This window comes from Salmo salar, chromosome 03 (assembly GCF_965601325.2).
Source record: "Salmo salar chromosome 03, fSalSal1, whole genome shotgun sequence".
Lineage (NCBI taxonomy): Eukaryota > Metazoa > Chordata > Actinopteri > Salmoniformes > Salmonidae > Salmo > Salmo salar.
In genome coordinates this window covers 83,350,937-83,372,226 of record NC_138293.1, presented here as the reverse complement: position 1 = coordinate 83,372,226, position 21,290 = coordinate 83,350,937, and positions in this window count along the sequence as shown.

The following is a 21,290-nucleotide window of genomic DNA, read 5'->3' as shown; positions in this document are numbered from 1 at the left end:
CAGAGATAGCCTGCAGAGTTCTGTCCTACTATCTAGGTCTGCACCCAAACAATTTGAACATCTACTTTTAAAAATCCACCTCTCTAAAAACAAATCTCTCACCGTTGCCGCCTGCTATAGACCACCCTCTGCCCCCAGCTGTGCTCTGGATACCATATGTGAACTGATTGCCCCCCATCTATCTTCAGAGCTCGTGCTGCTAGGTGACCTAAACTGTGACATACTTAACACCCCGGCCATCCTACAATCTAAGCTTGATGCCCTCAATCTCACACAAATGATCAATGAACCTACAAGGTACAACCCCAATGCCGTAAACACGGGCACCCTCATAGATATCATCCTAACCAACTTGCCATTTAAATACACCTTTGCTGTTTTCAATCAAGATCTCAGCGATCACTGCCTCATTGCCTGCATCCGTAATGGGTCAGCGGTCAAACAACCTCCACTCATCACTATCAAACGCTCCCTGAAACACTTCAGCGAGCAGGTCTTTCTAATCAACCTGGCCCGGGTATCCTGGAAGGATATCGACCTCATCCCATCAGTAGAGGATGCCTGGTTATTTTTTTTTAAATGCCTTCCTCACCATCATGCCCCATTCAAGAAATTTAGAACCAGGAACAGATATAGCCCTTGGTTCTCTCCAGACCTGACTGCCCTTAACCAACACGAAAACATCCTGTAGCGTTCTGCATTAGAATCGAACAGCCCCCGTGAAATGCTACTTTTTAGGGAAGTTAGAAACCAATATACACAGGCAGTTAGAAAAGCCAAGGGTAGCTTTTTCAAGCAGAAATTTGCTTCCTGCAACACAAACTCAAAAGAGTTCTGGGACATTGTAAAGTCCATGGAGAATAAGAGCACCTCCTCCCAGCTGCCCACTGCACTGAGGATAGGAAACTCTGTCACCACCGATAAATCCACTATAATTGAGAATTTCAATAAGCATTTTACTATGGCTGGCCATGCTTTCCACCTGGCCACCCCTAACCTGGTCTTCAGCACTGCACCCCCCACAGCAACTCGCCCAAGCCTTCCCCATTTCTCCTTCTCCAAAATCCAGTCAGCTGATGTTCTGAAAGAGCTGCAAAATCTGGACCCCCACAAATCAGCCAGGTTAGACAATCTGGACCCTTTCTTTCTAAAATTATCTGCCGAAATTGTTGCAACCCCTATTACTAGCCTGTTCAACCTCTCTTTCATGTCGTCTGAGATTCCCAAAGATTGGAAAGCAGCTGCGGTCATCCCCCTCTTCAAAGGGGGGGGACACTCTTGACCCAAACTGCTACAGACCTATATCTATCCTACCCTGCCATTCTAAGGTCTTTGAAAGCCAAGTGTAACGCCCTGGCCATAGAGAGGGGTTTTTGTTCTTTATTTTGGTTAGGCCAGGGTGTTACATTGGGTGGGCGTTCTATGTTCATTTTTCTATGTTTTTGTATTTCTTTGTTTTGGGCCGTGTGTGGTTCCCAATCAGGCACAGCTGTAGTTTGTTGTTGCTGATTGGGAGTCACACATAAGTAGCCTGTTTTCCTTTGGGTTTTTGTGGGTGATTGTATTCTTTTAGTGTGTTTTCCTGACAGGACTGTTTCTGGTCGTTTTTGTTTCGTTTTTGTAAAGTGTTCTCTTTTTGAATTAAAATTCTAATGATGAACACATCCTCCGCTGCACCTTGGTCTAATTCTGACGACGGCCGTTACACCAAGTTAACAAACAGTTCACCAACCATTTTCAATCCCACCGTACTTTCTCCGCTATGCAATCTGGTTTCAGAGCTGGTCATGGGTGCACCTCAGCCACGCTCCAAGTCCTAAACGATAACTTAACCGCCATCGATAAGAAACAGTACTGTGCAGCCGAATTCATTGACCTGGCCAAGGCTTTTGACTCTGTCAATCACCACATCCTCATCGGCAGACTCAACAGCCTTGGTTTCTCAAATGACTGCCTCGTCTGGTTCACCAACTACTTCTCCGACAGAGTTCAGTGTGTCAAATCTTAGGGCCTGTTGTCCGGGCCTCTGGCAGTCTCTATGGGGGTGCCACAGGGTTCAATTCTTGGGCTGACTCTCTTCTCTGTATATATCAATGATGTCGCTCTTGCTGCTGGTGAGTCTCTGATCCACCTCTACGCAGACGACACCATTCTGTATACTTCTGGCCCTTCTTTGGACACTGTGTTAACAACCCTCCAGACGAGCTTCAATGCCATACAACTCTCCTTCCATGGCCTCCAACTGCTCTTAAATACAAGTAAAACTAAATGCATGCTATTCAACCGATCGCTGCCTGCATCTGCCCGCCCGTCCAGCATCACTACTCTGGACGGTTCTTACTTAGAATATGTGGAAAACTACAAATACCTAGGTGTCTGGTTAGACTGTAAACTCTCCTTCCAGACTCACATAAAACATCTCCAATCCAAAGTTAAATCTAGAATTGGCTTCCTATTTCGCAACAAAGCATCCTTCACTCATGCTGCCAAACATACCCTCGTAAAACTGACCATCTTACCAATCCTCGACTTCGGCGATGTCATTTACAAAATAGCCTCCAACACCCTATTCAACAAATTGGATGCAGTCTATCACAGTGTCATCCGTTTTGTCACCAAAGCCCCATATACTACTGATAAGAGAATTATCTAATAAAGGTAAATGAATCAATAAACCATGATGAATTATTAGTCATACAGCATGGTTAATGAATAATCAATGTAATGATCAATGTAGTGATCGATTGGTCTGATTAGTTCCAGAAAGTCCAGGAACCACTGGAGAGGGAAAGAAATGTGTGTATGCAATTAGTGTAGAGAGCAGGGGACAGATGGTAAAGGGAGTAAAACTTCAAAGGGTTCCTAACCTTGAGGGAAAGGAACAGGCTGAGCTTGGTAGTGATAACAGTGTGAAGTCAATGTGGGATGCAGGTCACCAACAGTTTGTGTGTAAATGCATGTGCGTAAGTAAGCAAGAACTATAAAATGACTGTTTTGTTATCCTGACCTCAGAACGTTCTCTGAATAAAGCTACAGAAACCTTTTGCAGAAAGCTGTCCTTGCCTAATTATTTAACCCATTGTCTTACAAACCTTGGGCATTAGTCAAGGCGAATTGATTATTGATTATTATCATCAAGATATAAAATTCCTTTAACAACTACCCACCACTGCAACCTGTACGCTCTCGTTGGCTGGCCCTCGCTTCATACTCGTCGCCAAACCCACTGGCTCCAGGTCATCTACAAGACCCTGCTAGGTAAAGTCCCGCCTCATCTCTGCTCGCCGGTCACCATAGCTGCACCCACCCGTAGCACGCGTTCCAGCATGTATATCTCACTTGTCACCCCCAAAGCCAATTCCTCCTTTGGCTGCCTCTCCTTCCAGTTCCCTGCTGCCAATGACTGGAACGAACTACAAAAATCTCTGAATCTGGAAACACTTATCTCCCTCACTAGCTTTAAGCACCAGCTGTCAGAGCAGCTCACAGATCACTGCACCTGTACATAGCCCATCTATAAATAGCCCAAACAACTACCTCTTCCCCTACTGTATTTATTTATTTATTCATTTATTTTGCTCCTTTGCACCCCAGTATTTCTACTTTGCACACTCATCTACTGTCAAATCTACCATTCCAGTGTTTTGATTGCTATATTGTATTTACTTCGCCACCATGGCCTATTTATTGCCTTTACCTCCCTTATCTCACCTCATTTGCTCACATTGTATATAGACTTATTTTTCTACTGTATTATTGACTGTATGTTTGTTTTACTCCATGTGTAACTCTGTGTTGTTATATATGTCGAACTGCTTTGCTTTATCTTGGCCAGGTCGCAGTTGTAAATGAGAACTTGTTCTCAACTTGCCTACCTGGTTAAATAAAGGTGAAATATATAAATAAATAAATAAATAAATAAATAAATAAATAAATAAATAAATACAAAATGTGTCTATGACCCCACACTGGGGCTGCGTTCCAAACGGCACACTATTCCCTACATAGTGCTCTACCATATGGGCCCTGGTCAACAGTCGTCCCCTATATAGGGAATAGGGCGCCATTTTGAACAGACACATAGTCACACGGCTCAACGGCGGAGATGGTTAGGTCAGGTGCACTACCAGGAAGACAAACAAGGACTTGGGAAATTCACAAATATAACAGTACTGTATATGTCCCTTCCTATAGAGGAGACAATGCTATCCCCCGATGGGTCAGCGTGGGGGAATTTGTCCCCACATTTATCAGTCTGGCTCCCTACTGGCTCCCTTCTCTTTTGTCTCTTCTCAGGGACGAACCATAAATCGTCCTGTGCATTGCTAATGCATCGTCAACATTTTTTCCTAGAAAAAAACATTTTTTTTGCTTGAGGCAACCATTATTAGCCCAATAATGATCGTTCTGCACAAAAAAAAACGAATTTAGACAGACACACTGAGCTAAATATGGACAAGCCCATCTGGCTTTTGTCTGAACTGCCCTATGGTCCGTTTCTGCTGTACACCAAATACACAGGCGGCTGGTGGCAACTTAATTGGGGAGGATGGGCTCATAGTAATGGCTGGAAAATATTAAATGGAGTGGTATTGAACACATCAAACACATTGTTTCCATTTGATTGATACCATTCCATTTACTCCATTCTAGCCATTATTATGAGCTGTCCTCCTGTCAACAGCCTCCTGTGACCAAATACCTTCCTCAGTCATACAGCTGTAAAGCTCTCCACTGGACCTATTTGGCACTTCGGGTAATTAGAATCATTGGGGTATTGAGACTTTCTTATCATCATGAGTACAGAGCCTGGTGTCTGTGGAAGGAGAGAGAAAGGCAGTACAAGCAGTATAATTTATCAGTGGAAAAGTCCAACCTCTCAATAAACTCACAATGGTCTTGTATTTCACGTAAGATAAAACACATGAGAGATGTTGATCCAAAGAGTCTGTTCTCGGATCAGCTCTCCTTGCCTTTAATCAGTAAAACAAACAACAGCAAAACAGGTGTGGAATATATGTGTTTTTCTCACAATAAAGACACCTCAAAGAATACGTCAGCTAACAATAATCATGTTTTCATGTATTTTATTGGAGTTTTTCCTTTTTTAGTGCAAGACAGAACAAAACATGCCACCTGGTGGCAGACAAGCCACACAACATCCATAATAGACTAATAATAGTTTTACGGTTTGTTGGGGTCCTTGACCACACCACATCATAGGGTGCATCATTTCGGAGCTATACAGGCTGTTGGTGATGAACCCAGAAAAAGAAAATATAAAAATAATAATTCACCCGCTCACACCTAAGTGGCCCTGTTTGAATATCTGATTTTGTGATGGCATTATGCATAATATGTAACGGTTGTCTTCTGTAGAAATGGACCAAGGCGCAGCAGGTACGTGAATACTCATCTTTAATTAAAATAAAGGAGTAAAGCATCCACTTAACAATTCAAACAAAGTAACAACAGCTACAGTTCTGCAGGCTAGAAACGCAGTGCAAAAAACAACCACCCACAACCCCAAAGAAAAACACACACACACCTATATAGGACTTCCAATCAAAGGCAACTATACACACCTGCCTTCAATTGGAAGTCCCAATCATCCACCCAACATTTAACCAACACAAACATGCCACGTCCTGACCCCAAAACTAAAACACTAGCTCCATCTGCTGGTCAGGACGTGACATAATATGAATACATACAATACATTTCCTTGCCAACAAAAGTCGTTTTTACATTGTTTACAGTTGTTCTCCTAAATCCAATGACATGGGGATTTTTAAAATGTTTATTTCATGTTGAATTTGCCTTAGTTGACAACTCAACCAAATGTAAATCAAAACTAGACGTTGACTGATGTCTGTGCCCTGTAAGGTATTTCAATAGTCCAAAGAGGCTTCTTCTCCTCATCTCTTCTCCTTCATCTGCTGCGCTGGTCTAAAAAGACAAGATTGGTAAAATCATTATGGAGGACTGATTTCAGCAGAATGAATTATCATACTTTGGTGGGTGCTTATTTGTCCTGTTTCACACATGTACAAGTGTGTATTATATGTATGTGTGAATAGGAAATGTGTTTTCTGCATATCCCAACTCCTCCTGAGACACGCTCGGAGAGTGGGGTCATAGCCAGGGTCAGCCATTATCAACAGCGACCCTGGAGCAATTAGGTTTAAGTGCCTTGCTCAAGGGAACATTGACAGATTTTTCACCTTGTCAGCTCGGGGATTCAAATCAGCGACGTTTTGGTTACTGGCATAACGCTCTAACCGCTAGGCTTCCTGCTGCCCGGAAAGGAGTCAAAGAAACCACAGTTCAAAATGAGCTACAGTGCATTCGGAACGTATTCAGACCCCTTGACTATTCCACATTTTGTTACATTAGGGCCTTATTCTAAAATGGATGACATTGTTTTCCCCCCTCAACAATCTACACACAATACCCCATAATGACAAAGCAAAAACAGGTTTTTAGAAATTTTTGCAAATGTATTACAAATAAAAACAGAAATGTTACATTTACATAACCATTCAGACCCTTTACTCAGAACTTTGAAGCATCTTTGGCAGCAATTACAGCCTTGAGTCTTCTTGGGTATGACGCTACAAGCTTGGCACACCTGAATTTGGGAAGTTTTTCCCATTCTTCTCTGCAGATCCTCTAAAGCTCTGACAGGTTGGATGGGGAGCGTCGCTGCACAGCTATTTTCAGGTCTCTCTAGAGATGTTAGATCAGGTTCAAGTCTGGGCTCTGGCTGGGCCACTCAAGGACATTTAGAGACTTGTCCCGAAGCTACCCCTACGTTGCCTTGGCTGTGTGCTTATGGTCGTTGTCCTGTTGGAAGGTGAACCTTCGCCCCAGTCTGAGGTCCTGAGCGCTCTGGAGCAGGTTTTCATCAAGGAAAACCTGTTCAACTTTGCCTCGATCCTGATGAGTCTCCCAGTCCCTGTCGCTGAAAAACATCACAACAGCATGATGGTGCCACCACCGTGCTTCACTGTAGGGATGGTGCCAGGTTTCATCCAGATGTGACACTTGGCATTCAGGCCAAAGAGTTTAATCTTGGTTTCATCAGACCAGAGAATCTTGTTTCTCATGATCTGTGAGTCTTTAGGTACCTTTAGGCAAACTCCAAGCGGGCTGTCATGTGCCTTTTGCTGAGGAGTGGCTTCCGTCTGGTCACTCTTCCAAAAAGGCCTGATTGGTGGAGTGCTGCAGAGATGGTTGTCCTTCTAGAAGGTTTTCCCATCCCCATAGAGGAAATCTGGAGCTCTGTCAGAGTGATCACTGGGTTCTTGGTCACCTCCCTGACCAAGGACCTTCTCCCCCGATTTTTCAGTTTGGCCAGGTGGCCAGCGCTAGGAAGAGTCTTGGTTGTTCCAAACTTCTTCCATTTAAGAATGATGGAGGCCACTGTGTTCTTAGGGACCTTCAACGCTGCAGTCATTTTTTGGTACCATTCCCCAGATCTGTGCCTCGACACAATCCTGTCTCAGAGCTCTACGGACAATTCCTTTGACCACATGGCTTGGTTTTTGCTCTGACATGCACCGTCAACTGTGGGACCTTATCATAGACAGGTGTGTGCCTTTCCAAATCATCTCCAATCAATTGAATTTACTACAGGTGGACTCCAATCAAGTTGTAGAAACATCTACAGGATGATCAATGGAAACAGTATGCACCTTAGCTCAATTTCGAGTCTCATAGCAAAGGGTCTGAATACTTATGGAAATAATGTACACTGCTCAAAAAATAAAGGAACACTAAAATAACACATCCTAGATCTGAATGAATGAAATAATCTTAGTAAATACTTTTTTCTTTACATAGTTGAATGTGCTGACAACAAAATCACACACAAATAATCAACAGAAATCCAATTTATCAACCCATGGAGGTCTGGATTTGGTGTCACACTCAAAATTAAAGTGGAAAACCACACTACAGGCTGATCCAACTTTGATGTAATGTCCTGTAAAAGCAAGTCAAAATGAGGCTCAGTAGTGTGTGTGGCCTCCACGTGCCTGTATGACCTCCCTACAACGCCTGGGCATGCTCCTGATGAGGTGGCGGATGGTCTCCTGAGGGATCTCCTCCCAGACCTGAACGAAAGCATCCGCCAACTCCTGGACAGTCTGTGGTGCAACATGGTATTGGTGGATGGAGCGAGACATGATGTTCCAGATGTGCTCAATTGGATTCAGGTCTGGGGAATGGGCGGTCCATAGCATCAATGCCTTCCTCTTGCAGGAACTGCTGACACTCTCCAGCCACATGAGGTCTAGCATTGTCTTGCATTAGGAGGAACCCAGGGCAAACCGCACCAGCATATGGTCTCACAAGGGGTCTGAGGATCTCATCTCGGTACCTAATGGCAGTCAGGCTACCTCTGGCGAGCACATGGAGGGCTGTGTGGCCCCCCAAAGAAATGCCACCCCACACCATGACTGACCCACCGCCAAACCGGTCATGCTGGAGGATGTTGCAGGCAGCAGAATGTTCTCCGCGGCGTCTCCAGACTCTGTCACGTCTGTCACATGTGCTCAGTGTGAACCTGCTTTCATCTGTGAAGAGCACAGGGCGCCAGTGGCGAATTTGCCAATCTTGGTGTTCTCTGGCAAATGCCAAACGTCCTGCACGGTGTTGGGCTGTAAGCACAACCCCCACCTGTGGACGTCGGGCCCTCATACCACCCTCATGGATTCTGTTTCTGACCGTTTGAGCAGACACATGCACATTTGTGGCCTGCTGGAGGTCATTTTGCAGGGCTCTGGCAGTGCTCCTCCTGCTCCTCCTTGCACAAAGGCGGAGGTAGCGGTCCTGCTGCTGGGTTGTTGCCCTACTATGGCCTCCTCCACGTCTCCTGATGTACTGGCCTGTCTCCTGGTAGCGCCTCCATGCTCTGGACACTACGCTGACAGACACAGCAAACCTTCTTGCCACAGCTCGCATTGATGTGCCATCCTGGATGAGCTGCACTACCTGAGCCACTTGTGTGGGTTGTAGACTCCGTCTCATGCTACCACTAGAGTGAAAGCACCGCTAGCATTCAAAAGTGACCAAAACATCAGCCAGGAAGCATAGGAACTGAGAAGTGGTCTGTGGTCACCACCTGCAGAACCACTCCTTTATTGGGGGTGTCTTGCTAATTGCCTATAATTTCCACCTGTTGTCTATTCCATTTGCACAACAGCATGTGAAATTTATTGTCAATCAGTGTTGCTTCCTAAGTGGACAGTTTGATTTCACAGAAGTGTGATTGACTTGGAGTTACATTGTGTTGTTTAAGTGTTCCCTTTATTTTTTTGAGCAGTGTATTTCTGTTTTTTATTTTGAATAAATTTGCAAACATTTCTAAAAACCTGTTTATGCTTTGTCATTATGGGGTAATGTGTGTAGATTGATTTATTCCATTTTAGAATGAGGCTGTAACGTAACAAAATGTGGAAAAAGTCAAGGGGTCTCAATAATTTTCGAATGCACTGTATCATACAAATTTTGAGCGTCTCAGATTTACATTGAATATGTTACGTCTAGTCTATGAGACACACTGCAACGTTTGGATTGTGTATGTAGCTGTCATTTTTAGACAGGCTGTTCTAGAAATTTCTTTGACTCAATATGTTGACCATTTAAACAATGCATTCTCACCTCTGTGTCTGGAGTACACACACACACACACACACACACACACACACACACACACACACACACCACACACACCACACACACACCACACACACACACACACACACACACACACACACCACACAGTCAAGAGTCTAGAATGCTAAACCAGTTTAACCACTTTAGTCTCTATGGTAACCGTGGAGCACCTTAGTATAGTATGCTGCCCTGCTGTCTTTCTGTCACAGAAATAAAACTATGGGTGGGTCCATACAGTACATAATACAGTACAGGCCCTGGTCAAAAGTAGTGTAGTATGTAGGGAAAAGGGTGCCATTTAGGACAGAGACATTATTTCTCACTTGCTGCCTAGTATATTAATGCCACTCATCTATTTATAGGCCCCAACTTGATCATACTCAGGTCACGCCTATGCTAGTTGGTTTATTAAGTTAGAAAACCTAGCCTAGCCAGAGAGGAAGACGAGAGGGTCACACAAAAACATCCTGTGTACTAGATAGTTCACGGTACTAGATGGGTGTACCTAATAAACTGTAGATTGTATATTCAACCAGTAACTATGGTGAAATAATGCAGATACATTTTTTACACTTTGGCAATGTTAGTTTTATTAGCTATTGTACAAAATTATATAAAACACAGGGAAAACAGAATTTGGACTGCAATGGGCCTCTAATCTAACAGGCGACATTCTGAAATACACTATGTATACAAAAGTATGTGGACACCCCTTTAAATTAGTTGATTTGGCTATTTTAGCCACACCTGTTGCTGACAAGTGTAAAAAAATCGAGCACACAGCAATGCAATCTCCATAGACAAACATTGGCAGTAGAATGGCCTTACTGAAGAGCTCAGTGACCACCTTTCCAACAAGTCAGTTTGTCAAATTTCTGCCTTGCTAGAGCTGCCCCGGTCAACTGTAAGTGCTGCTAATGTGAAGTGGAAACGTCTAGGAGCAACAACAGCTCAGCCGCGAAGTGGTAGGCCACACAAGCTCACAGAACAGGACCACCGAGTGCTGAAGCGCATAGCGCATAAAAATCGTCTGTCCTCAGGTTGCAACACTTGCTACCGAGTTCCAAACTGCCTCTGGAAGCAACGTCAGCACAATAACTGTTTCTCGGGAGGTTAATGAAATGGGTTTCCATGGCCGAGCAGCCGCACACAAGCCTAAGATCCCCATGAGTGGTGTAAAGTGTGCCGCCATTGGACTCTGGAGCAGTGGAAATGCGTTCTCTAGAGTGATGAATCACGCTTCACCATCTGGCAGTCCGACATATGAATCTGGGTTTGGGCGGATGCCAGGAAACGCTATCTGTCCAAGTAAATGCATAGTGCCATCTGTAAAGTTTAGTGGAGGAGGAATAATGGTCTGGGGCTGTTTTTCATGGTTTGGGCTAGGCCCCTTAGTTCCAGTGAAGGGACATATTAACGCTACAGCATACAATGACATTCTAGATGATTCTGTGCTTCCAACTTTGTGGCAACAGTTTGGGAAAGGCCGTTTCCTGTTTCAGTATGACAATGCCCCTCAAAGCGCGGTTCATACAGAAATGTTTTTTTGAGATTAGTGTGGAAGAACTTGACTGGCCTGCACAGAGCCCTGACCTCAACTCCATCTAACACCTTTGGGATGAATTGGAACGCAGATTGCAGGCCTAATCGCCCAACATCAGTGCCCGACCTCACTAATGCCCGTGTGGCTGAATGGAAGCAAGTCCCTGCAGCAATGTTGCAACATCTAGTGGAAAGCCTTCGCAGAAGAGTGGAGGCTGTTGTAGTAGCAAAGGGGAGACCAAATCCATATTAAAGCCCATGATTTTGGAATGAGCTATTCCAAGAGCAGGTATTCACATACTTTTGGTCATGTACACTGTAGTGTATATCATCAACCAGCATGGTCTCAAAGCTGGCTAGTCAGAGCATCCCTTCTCCGATTGGTTATTATACCGTTTGATCTGTGTTTTTTTGTATTTAATTCAGTTCTTCATTTGACTTACGTGAGATGCATTGGGTGCATTGCAACGAAGAGGCAGACTTTAACGCGCATCTACCGGTTACCGCTGGATTTCTCAACAGGTACCAGCGGGAGATTACACTGAGCTCAGAACTAGAATAATCATGGCTGCAAAGAAAAGAACAGGGGAATAAACTACTAGACCAGCTGATCTGACGTTGTTATGGTGTCAAGCCGGCTTAATACTAAACAGCGGAAATGGCATGGGAAATGGTAATTGTCTGTGTTCATTACTCCCAAACAGGAACAATGATATCAAAAAAGGAAGAAGATTAATAGAAGAATCTGATATGACATCTGAAACAAAAGTATTTGACTGGAAATGTAGTCTGTCAATTATGAGGATTTATTTAACACGTGTCACTGGTGTCGTAGGGTGTAGACCAAAACGCAGCGGGAAAATGTATACTCATCTTCTTTTTATTAGTGAAGAAGGAAAAACACATACACCGTATACAAAAACAAACGAACTAGACAGTCTCGTCAGGCATAACGCAAAACAAGAAATAATCTCCCACAAAATCCCATGACAAACAAACTCCTAATTATAGGACCTTCAATCAGAGGCAACAATAACCAACTGCCTCCAATTGAAGGTCCAACCCCAATTAACTAAAAATAGAACTACAATAGACTAGACATAGAAATACACTAACATAGAACATAGACTAACAAACCCCGGACCACATAAACCAAACACCCCTCTACCTAAATACATAGCCCGAACCACATAAAACAAACACCCCCTGCCACGTCCTGACCAAACTACAATAACAAATAACCCCTATTACTGGTCAGGACATGACAACACGTTTAATTGCTGACAATTACTTAGCCAAATTACACCTACATCGAGGCTACTCTTCTGTGAAAATATAGTTAGTGAAGACCAACTTTTTATTAATAATTACGACATTGTAAATTAAAGTGATATGGATTGCAGCAACGTGTTGATACAGTGCCTTCGGAAAGTATTCAGACCCCTTGACTTTTTCCAGATTTTGTTACATTATAGCCTTATTCTAAAAATTTAATATTTTTTCCACCCTCAATCTACACACAATTTCCCGTAATGACAAAGCAAAAACAAGTTTGTAGACATTTTTGCTAATTTATTAAAAGTAAAAAACTGAAACATGACATTTACATGAGTATTCAGACCCTTTACTCAGTACTTTGCCAAAGAGTTTAATCTTGGTTTCATCAGTCCAGAGAGTCTTGTTTCTCATGGTCTTGAGTTTTTAGGTGCCTTTTGGCAAACTCCAAGCGGGCTATCATATGTCTTTTACTGAGGAGTGGCTTCCGTCTGGTCACTCTACCGGTCGAGGGGAGGCGCAGGTGGGCCTCGGAGGTTCCCCCCCCGGCTCGGCCGCAGGTGCCTGGCCTGGTCCCCCCGCCTGCCCGCCATTTTGGGCACCAAAGCTCTAGGAAGAGTCTTGGTGGTTCCTAACTTCTCCCGTTTAAGAATGATGGAGGCCACTGTGTTCTTGGGGACCTTCAATGCTGCAGAATGTTTTTGGTACCCTTCCCCAGATCTGTGCCTCGACACAATCCTGTCTCAGAGCTCTATGGACAGTTCCTTCAACCTCATGGTTTGGTTTTGCTCTGACAGGTGTGTTCCTTTCCAAATCATGTCCAATCAATTGAATTTACCGCAGGTGGACTATTGGCAAGTTGTAGAATCGTCTCAAGGATGATCAATGGAAACAGTATGCACCTGAGCTCAATTTCAAGTCTCATAGCAAAGGGTCTGAAAACATATAGATATAAGGTATATATATTTTTTAAATGATTATTATTTTTTATAAACTTGTTTTCGCTTTGTCATTATGGGGTATTGTGCGTAGATTGCTGAGCTTTAAAAAAAAAATCATTTTTAGAATAACATAAAAAATTGTGGGGAAGGGGTCTGAATATTTCCCCAATGCATTGTGTACAATTTAAATATAATTATAAATCAAAGCACTTTGCATATGTGTATTTGGTTAAGATAACGACTTCCAAATAATACGAAATTACTCTCTCTTTCCACATTTCTTTCCAATTCAAACATTATTAAAGAAACGATGTACAATATGCCACATTAGGCCAACTGGCCTAATTTCTGTAGCCCTGTAAGAAAATATAAAGGATAACTTTTAGCGTTTTCAAATTGTTGTACAAATAAATAATCCCCTCTATTTTTGTATTTATTTTTATTTTACCTTTATTTAAAGAGGTAGGCAAGTTGAGAACAAGTTCTCATTTACAATTGCGACCTTGCCAAGATAAAGCAAAGCAGTTCGACACCTACAACAACACAGAGTTACACATGGAGTAAAACAAACATACAGTCAATAATACAGTAGAAATATAAGTCTATATACAATGTGAGCAAATGAGGTGAGATAAGGGAGGTAAAGGCAAAAAAGGCCATGGTGGCAAAGTAAATACAATTGTCACGGCTGTCTTCGTCCTCTGATGATATAACGAAATCATCGTCGGAAAATGTGGACCAATACGCAGCAGGTACGTGTATGCTCATCTTGAGAATTTATTTACTTCAAAAAATGAACGTACAAAAATCACAAAACAAAAGAACGAACGAACAACTACAAACAGTCTGGCTAGCATAGGCTCAACACAGAACAATCACCCACAAATCACAAACACACCCCCTAATATATGGGACTCTCAATCAAAGGCAGATAGACAACACCTGCCTTCAACTGAGAGTCCCAACCCCAATTAACCAAACATAGACATACACTCACTAGACTCCACATAGAACTTCCTAGACATAAACCAAAACCCGGAAATACTAAACCAAACACCCTTTTAACAAACACACCACCCCGAACCACATAAAACAAATACCCTCTGCCACGCCCTGACCAAACTACAAAACAATTAACTTTATATACTGGCCAGGACGTGACAACAATATAGCAAATAAAACACTGAAATGGTAGATTTATAGTGGAAGAAAGTGCAAAGTAGAAATAGAAATAATGGGGTGCAAAGGAGCAAAATAAATAAATACACAGTAGGGGACGTGGTAGTTGTTTGGGCTAAATTATAGATAGGCTATGTACAGGTGCAGTGATCTGTGAGCTGCTCTGACAGCTGGTACTTAAAGCTAGTGAGGGAGATAAGTGTTTCCAGTTTCAGAGATTTTTGTAGTTCGTTCCAGTCATTGGCAGCAGAGAACTGGAAGGAGAGATGGCCAAAGGAGGAATTGGCTTTGGGAGTGACCAGAGAGATATACCTGCTGGAGCGTGTGCTACAGGTGGGTGCTGCTATGGTGACCAGTGAGCTGAGATAAGGGGGGACTTTGCCTAGCAGGGTCTTGTAGATGACCTGGAGCCAGTGGGTTTGGCGACGAGTATGAAGCGAGGGCCAGCCAACGAGAGCTTACAGGTCACAGTGGTGGGTAGTATATGGGGCTTTGGTGACAAAACGGATGGCACTGTGATAGACTGCATCCAGTTTATTGAGTAGGGTATTGGAGGCTATTTTGTAAATGACATCGCCGAAGTCGAGGATCGGTAGGATGGTCAGTTTTACGAGGGTATGTTTGGCAGCATGAGTGAAGGATGCTTTGTTGTGAAATAGGAAGCCAATTCTAGATTTAACTTTGGATTGGAGATGTTTGATGTGAGTCTGGAAGGAGAGCTTACAGTCTAACCAGACACCTAGGTATTTGTAGTTTTCCACATATTCTAAGTAAGAACCGTCCAGAGTAGTGATGCTGGACGGGCGGACAGGTGCGGGCAGCGATCAGTTGAAGAGCATGCATTTAGTTTTACTAGTATTTAAGAGCAGTTGGAGGCCAGGGAAGGAGAGTTGTATGGCATTGAAGCTCGTCTGGAGGGTTGTTAACACAGTGTCCAAAGAAGGGCCAGAAGTATACAGAATGGTGTCGTCTGTGTAGAGGTGGATCAGAGACTTACCAGCAGCAAGAGTGACATCATTGATATATACAGAGAAGAGAGTCGGCCCAAGAATTGAACCCTGTGGCACCCCCATAGAGACTGCCAGAGGCCCGGACAACAGGCCATCTGATTTGACACATTGAACTCTATCAGAGAAGTAGTTGGTGAACCAGGCGAGGCAATCATTTGAGAAACCAAGGCTATTGAGTCTGCTGATGAGGATGTGGTGATTGACAGAGTCGAAAGCCTTGGCCAGGTCAATGAATACGGCAGCACAGTATTGTTTCTTATCGATAGCGGTTATGATATCGTTTAGGACCTTGAGCGTGGCTGAAGTGCACCCATGACCAGCTCTGAAACCAGATTGCATAGCGGAGAAGGTGCGGTGGGATTCGATTAAAACATTGGCAGTGGTGTAAAGAACTTAAGTAAAAATACTACTTAAGTGTTTTTTTGGGCTATCTGTACTTTATTATTTATATTTTTGACAACTTTTACTTTTACTACACTACATTCCTAAAGACGATGATGTACATTTTACTCCATACATTTTCCCTGACATCCAAAAGTACTCGTTACATTTCGAATGGTTAGCAGGACAGAAATATTTTCTAATTCACACACTTATCAAGAGAACATCCCTGGTCATCCCTACTGCGTCTAATCTGGCGGACTCACTAAACACATGCTTCGTTTATAGTGTTGGAGTGTGCCCCTGGCTATCCATAAATAAATAAAAACAAGAAAATGGTGCTGTCTGGTTTGCTTTATACACTGCTCAAAAAAATAAAGGGAACACTTAAACAACACAATGTAACTCCAAGTCAATCACACTTCTGTGAACTCAAACTGTCCACTTAGGAAGCAACACTGATTGACAATAAATTTCACATGCTGTTGTGCAAATGGAATAGACAACAGGTGGAAATTATAGGCAATTAGAAAGACACCCCCAATAAAGGAGTGGTTCTGCAGGTGGTGACCACAGACCACTTCTCAGTTCCTATGCTTCCTGGCTGATGTTTTGGTCACTTTTGAATGCTGGCGGTGCTTTCACTCTAGTGGTAGCATGAGACGGAGTCTACAACCCACACAAGTGGCTCAGGTAGCGCAGCTCATCCAGGATGGTACATCAATGCGAGCTGTGAAAATAAGGTTTGCTGTGTCTGTCAGCGTAGTGTCCAGAGCATGGAGGCGCTACCAGGAGACAGGCCAGTACATCAGGAGACGTGGAGGAGGCCGTAGGAGGGCAACAACCCAGCAGCAGGACCGCTACCTCCGCCTTTGTGCAAGGAGGAGCAGGAGGAGCACTGCCAGAGCCCTGCAAAATTACCTCCAGCAGGCCGCAAATGTGCATGTGTCTGCTCAAACGGTCAGAAACAGACTCCATGAGGGTGGTATGAGGGCCCGACGTCCACAGGTGGGGGTTGTGCTTACAGCCCAACACCGTGCAGGACGTTTGGCATTTGCCAGAGAACACCAAGATTGGCAAATTCGCCACTGGTGCCCTGTGCTCTTCACAGATGAAAGCAGGTTCACACTGAGCACGTGACAGACGTGACAGAGTCTGGAGACGCCGTGGAGAACGTTCTGCTGCCTGCAACATCCTACAGCATGACCGGTTTGGCGGTGGGTCAGTCATGGTGTGGTGTGGCATTTCTTTGGGGGGCCGCACAGCCCTCCATGTGCTCACCAGAGGTAGCCTGACTGCCATTAGGTACCGAGATGAGATCCTCAGACCCCTTGTGAAACCATATGCTGGTGCGGTTGGCCCTGGGTTCCTCCTAATGCAAGACAATGCTAGACCTCATGTGGCTGGAGTGTGTCAGCAGTTCCTGCAAGAGGAAGGCATTGATGCTATGGACTGGCCCGCCCGTTCCCCAGACCTGAATCCAATTGAGCACATCTGGGACATCATGTCTCGCTCCATCCACCAACGCCACGTTGCACCACAGACTGTCCAGGAGTTGGCGGATGCTTTAGTCCAAGTCTGGGAGGAGATCCCCCAGGAGACCATCCGCCACCTCATCAGGAGCATGCCCAGGCGTTGTAGGGAGGTCATACAGGCACGTGGAGGCCACACACACTACTGAGCCTCATTTTGACTTGTTTTAAGGACATTACATCAAAGTTGGATCAGCCTGTAGTGTGGTTTTCCACATTAATTTTGAGTGTGACTCCAAATCCAGACCTCCATGGGTTGATAAATTGGATTTCCATTGATTATTTTTGTGTGATTTTGTTGTCAGCACATTCAACTATGTAAAGAAAAAAGTATTTAATAAGATTATTTCATTCATTCAGATCTAGGATGTGTTGTTTAAGTGTTCCCTTTATTTTTTTGAGCAGTATATTTTGTTTTGTTTAACACTTTTTTGGTTACTACATGATGCCATATGTGTTATTTCATAGTTTCAATGTCTTCGCTATTATTCTACAATGTTGAAAATAAAAATAAAGAAAACCCTTGAATGAGGTGTGTCCAAGCTTTTGACTGGTACTGTATGTAAATAAGTTATTTCAGTTTTTTTCAATATACTTGATGATGACTAAAACCAAATGGAAACTGTGTAGAAATGATAATGGACCTATATTCATACAGTTTCTTGACTGACCAGCTCGCTAATATTCACTGTGCACAGTCAATGGACCTACTGTACATTCATGTAGTTTCTTGAACGTCCAGCTCACTAATAATCACTAGACAGTTAGGGAGCATGGAAAATTCAAAAAATGATGTATATTTGTATTCGTATTTGTATTTATGGATCCACTCTTCCTGGGGTCCAGTAAATTAAAGGCAGTTATATACAATCGAGAAAAAATAAGAAACCTGCACACTACCCTTGTTAGTGTCACTGCTCTTGTTTGTATCACTGCTCTTGCTAGTATCACATTTTGACGGAAAGGATTTTCAGCGTGGCCCTACAGACCTCGTTTTAGACCAGGGCAAAATGAGTTTGACTCCCCTGGGGAATAGCGGCTATGGGGATTGATTTGAAATAAAACACTTGTGCTGGACACTTCTGTGGTTAAGATGTATTCTAGGGTTATTTTCATATACCTTCTGAGTGTGGTGGTGATATGAGTGGGCTTTTCTGTACGAAATGATCAGGTACATATCTAATACTCATAAATCATCTGATATAGGACTGCAATTATTTTCTTCATAAACCCCACCCCAAATTTGTACCTCAAACAGACCATTTCAAAAATGCTTGTTATTTCTTCAGAGTATGACATCATACTCCTGAGGAGGATGAACTGGCCAATCAGCAGTCTAGAGGAGGATGAGCTGGCCAATCTACTCGTATGAATATTTTGAATGACCGGTATATGCGCACACAATTCTGTTGTTGGGGTACGAGTACGACCACACCATTCCAATACAGAAAAGCTGCTTTTTGACGTACTTATTCACCCTTCTTTGGACAGAGAACTATTTCAATCATAAAATAGGTTTCCATCCAAACTTTTTATACGAGTAAAGTACATAGAACATGTCACGACAGGCCTGATGGAAACAGCACCTTTTTCAGGTAACTTTCCAAATGTCAACAAAACAAAATATGGTAGACGAGTTGGGATCTTTTTGTGTCTGTAAAATTAATGATGTGAGAAATGGTGGTGAGAATGCCTTTTATGCGCAAATATTGATACAATAACCATCATATCGAAGTAAACCTGGAGTCACTTGATGATATTGTGCGGTCCTCCCACTACGACTCGGGAAAGCATACAGTTTATTAGGATACAGATGAAATAAGTTATGATGAGCTTCACAGGGTGGTGAAAGTGCACGGTGATGAGTTTGATGCTCCTTTCTAATAAATCGATGGTCTTATTCTGGAGACATGATGATCGATGCTTGGCTGCCGTTTGATAAATACAAATAATCTTGCGTTTATCCATAATAAACTCATGACCCGCAATCTATCTGCAAGCCGTTGGCTAGAGCGCATGTGCCAAGGCCAGAGTGGGCACATTTGCTATAACAGTTTTTGTGAGAAAAGAAAACGTCAGCAGAGTTGAAAATGCGATGGAAAATCATTTAACCTGTCTTTTTTTAACCCCTTATTTTTGTTGGCACAAAACTACCTTTTTACTTCCATTCATTTGAATGGGTTACCATCAGACCGTGACACTTGTGGGGGTTGTAGAGCAAAACGGAGAACACCATTGTGTTCGTGTGAGTCTCATATTAGTTTGACATAGGCAGATGCAGTAGGTTGACATTTTGATAGTTTTTTTTAATGTTACATAGACTCAAGGATTAAAGATGGTATTCTTTATTCGGTACATGGGAATGAATGTAACCGCAAAAGTTATTTTTATGTGCACTACCTCATCACGCACAGCCTTTCATTGTTTTATGCATATTTTAGAATATTAACATGAAAATCTGTCCCCAATTGGATGGAAACCTAGCTATTGTAAGTAATTATGTCATATTTCATAGAAATCTGGAAACACTGGACAGTTACGACTATAGTCCTCAACTATCACTCAGAAGTATTAGAAACAAACACCCAATTCATCACAAAATAATGCATAACTATAATATAAACAATGACAGAAACACCCAATTCATCACTAAATAATTGTAAACTATAATATAAACATAATGACAGAAACACCCACAGAAGAAGAGAAAGACCGCTTCTTGGGAATAGTTTTATTGCAATTTTGATGGAACCTCATTCTTTCAATTTCCTCCATCCATAAACTTTCTCATAAAATATCTCTATGTAGAAGTGCCATGATTTCAAAGACAGTCAGTCACCAGTAAAAACAGCCACCATAGTGAACAACACACCAACTCTTCCTCCTGTATCATACAATCCAATGCATTTATTGACTTAAGTTAGCTGTGTCAGTTGAGTTCAATTATCAGAGCTTAATTTGCAATTTCAACTAGCTTTTTTGTCCATTCTTGTAGCTTGATCATTACCAAAGGAAATAATGTGTCACACTCTTTGTTACCTGGAGAATGGAGCTGGCGCATGGACACGGAAACACAAGTCAGTTCATAGTGCAGTCCAGACAGCAACACAAGTCAGTTCATAGTGCAGTCCAGACAGCAACACAAGTCAGTTCATAGTGCAGCCCAGACAGCAACACAAGTCAGTTCATAGTGCAGCCCAGACAGCAACACAAGTCAGTTCATAGTGCAGCTCCAGACAGCAACACAAGTCAGTTCATAGTGCAGCCCAGACAGCAACACAAGTCAGTTCATAGTGCAGCCCAGACAGCAACACAAGTCAGTTCATAGTGCAGCCCAGACAGCAACACAAGTCAGTTCATAGTGCAGCCCAGACAGCAACACAAGTCAGTTCATAGTGCAGCCCAGACAGCAACACAAGTCAGTTCATAGTGCAGCCCAGACAGCAACACAAGTCAGTTCATAGTGCAGTCCAGACAGCAACTCCTAACACATTTTGAAATCAGATGTAATTTGTGAAAAGAAACAACTTCCACAGAGCAATGTCTTGAAAGTATACTTATTCTCAATGTCTTTGAGGACATTCTTAAATAGCATATTCCTATAAAATCTTATTCATTTGCCATTCTTTATGTCCAAACCAGCTTTTTAGTGTAGTAATGTTATTTATGCTGGCTTGAGCAACATTAAACTGACCAATGAGGTAGGCTAAGTAGTTTCACTTCCTGGTTGACACCTGTCATGTGATGTC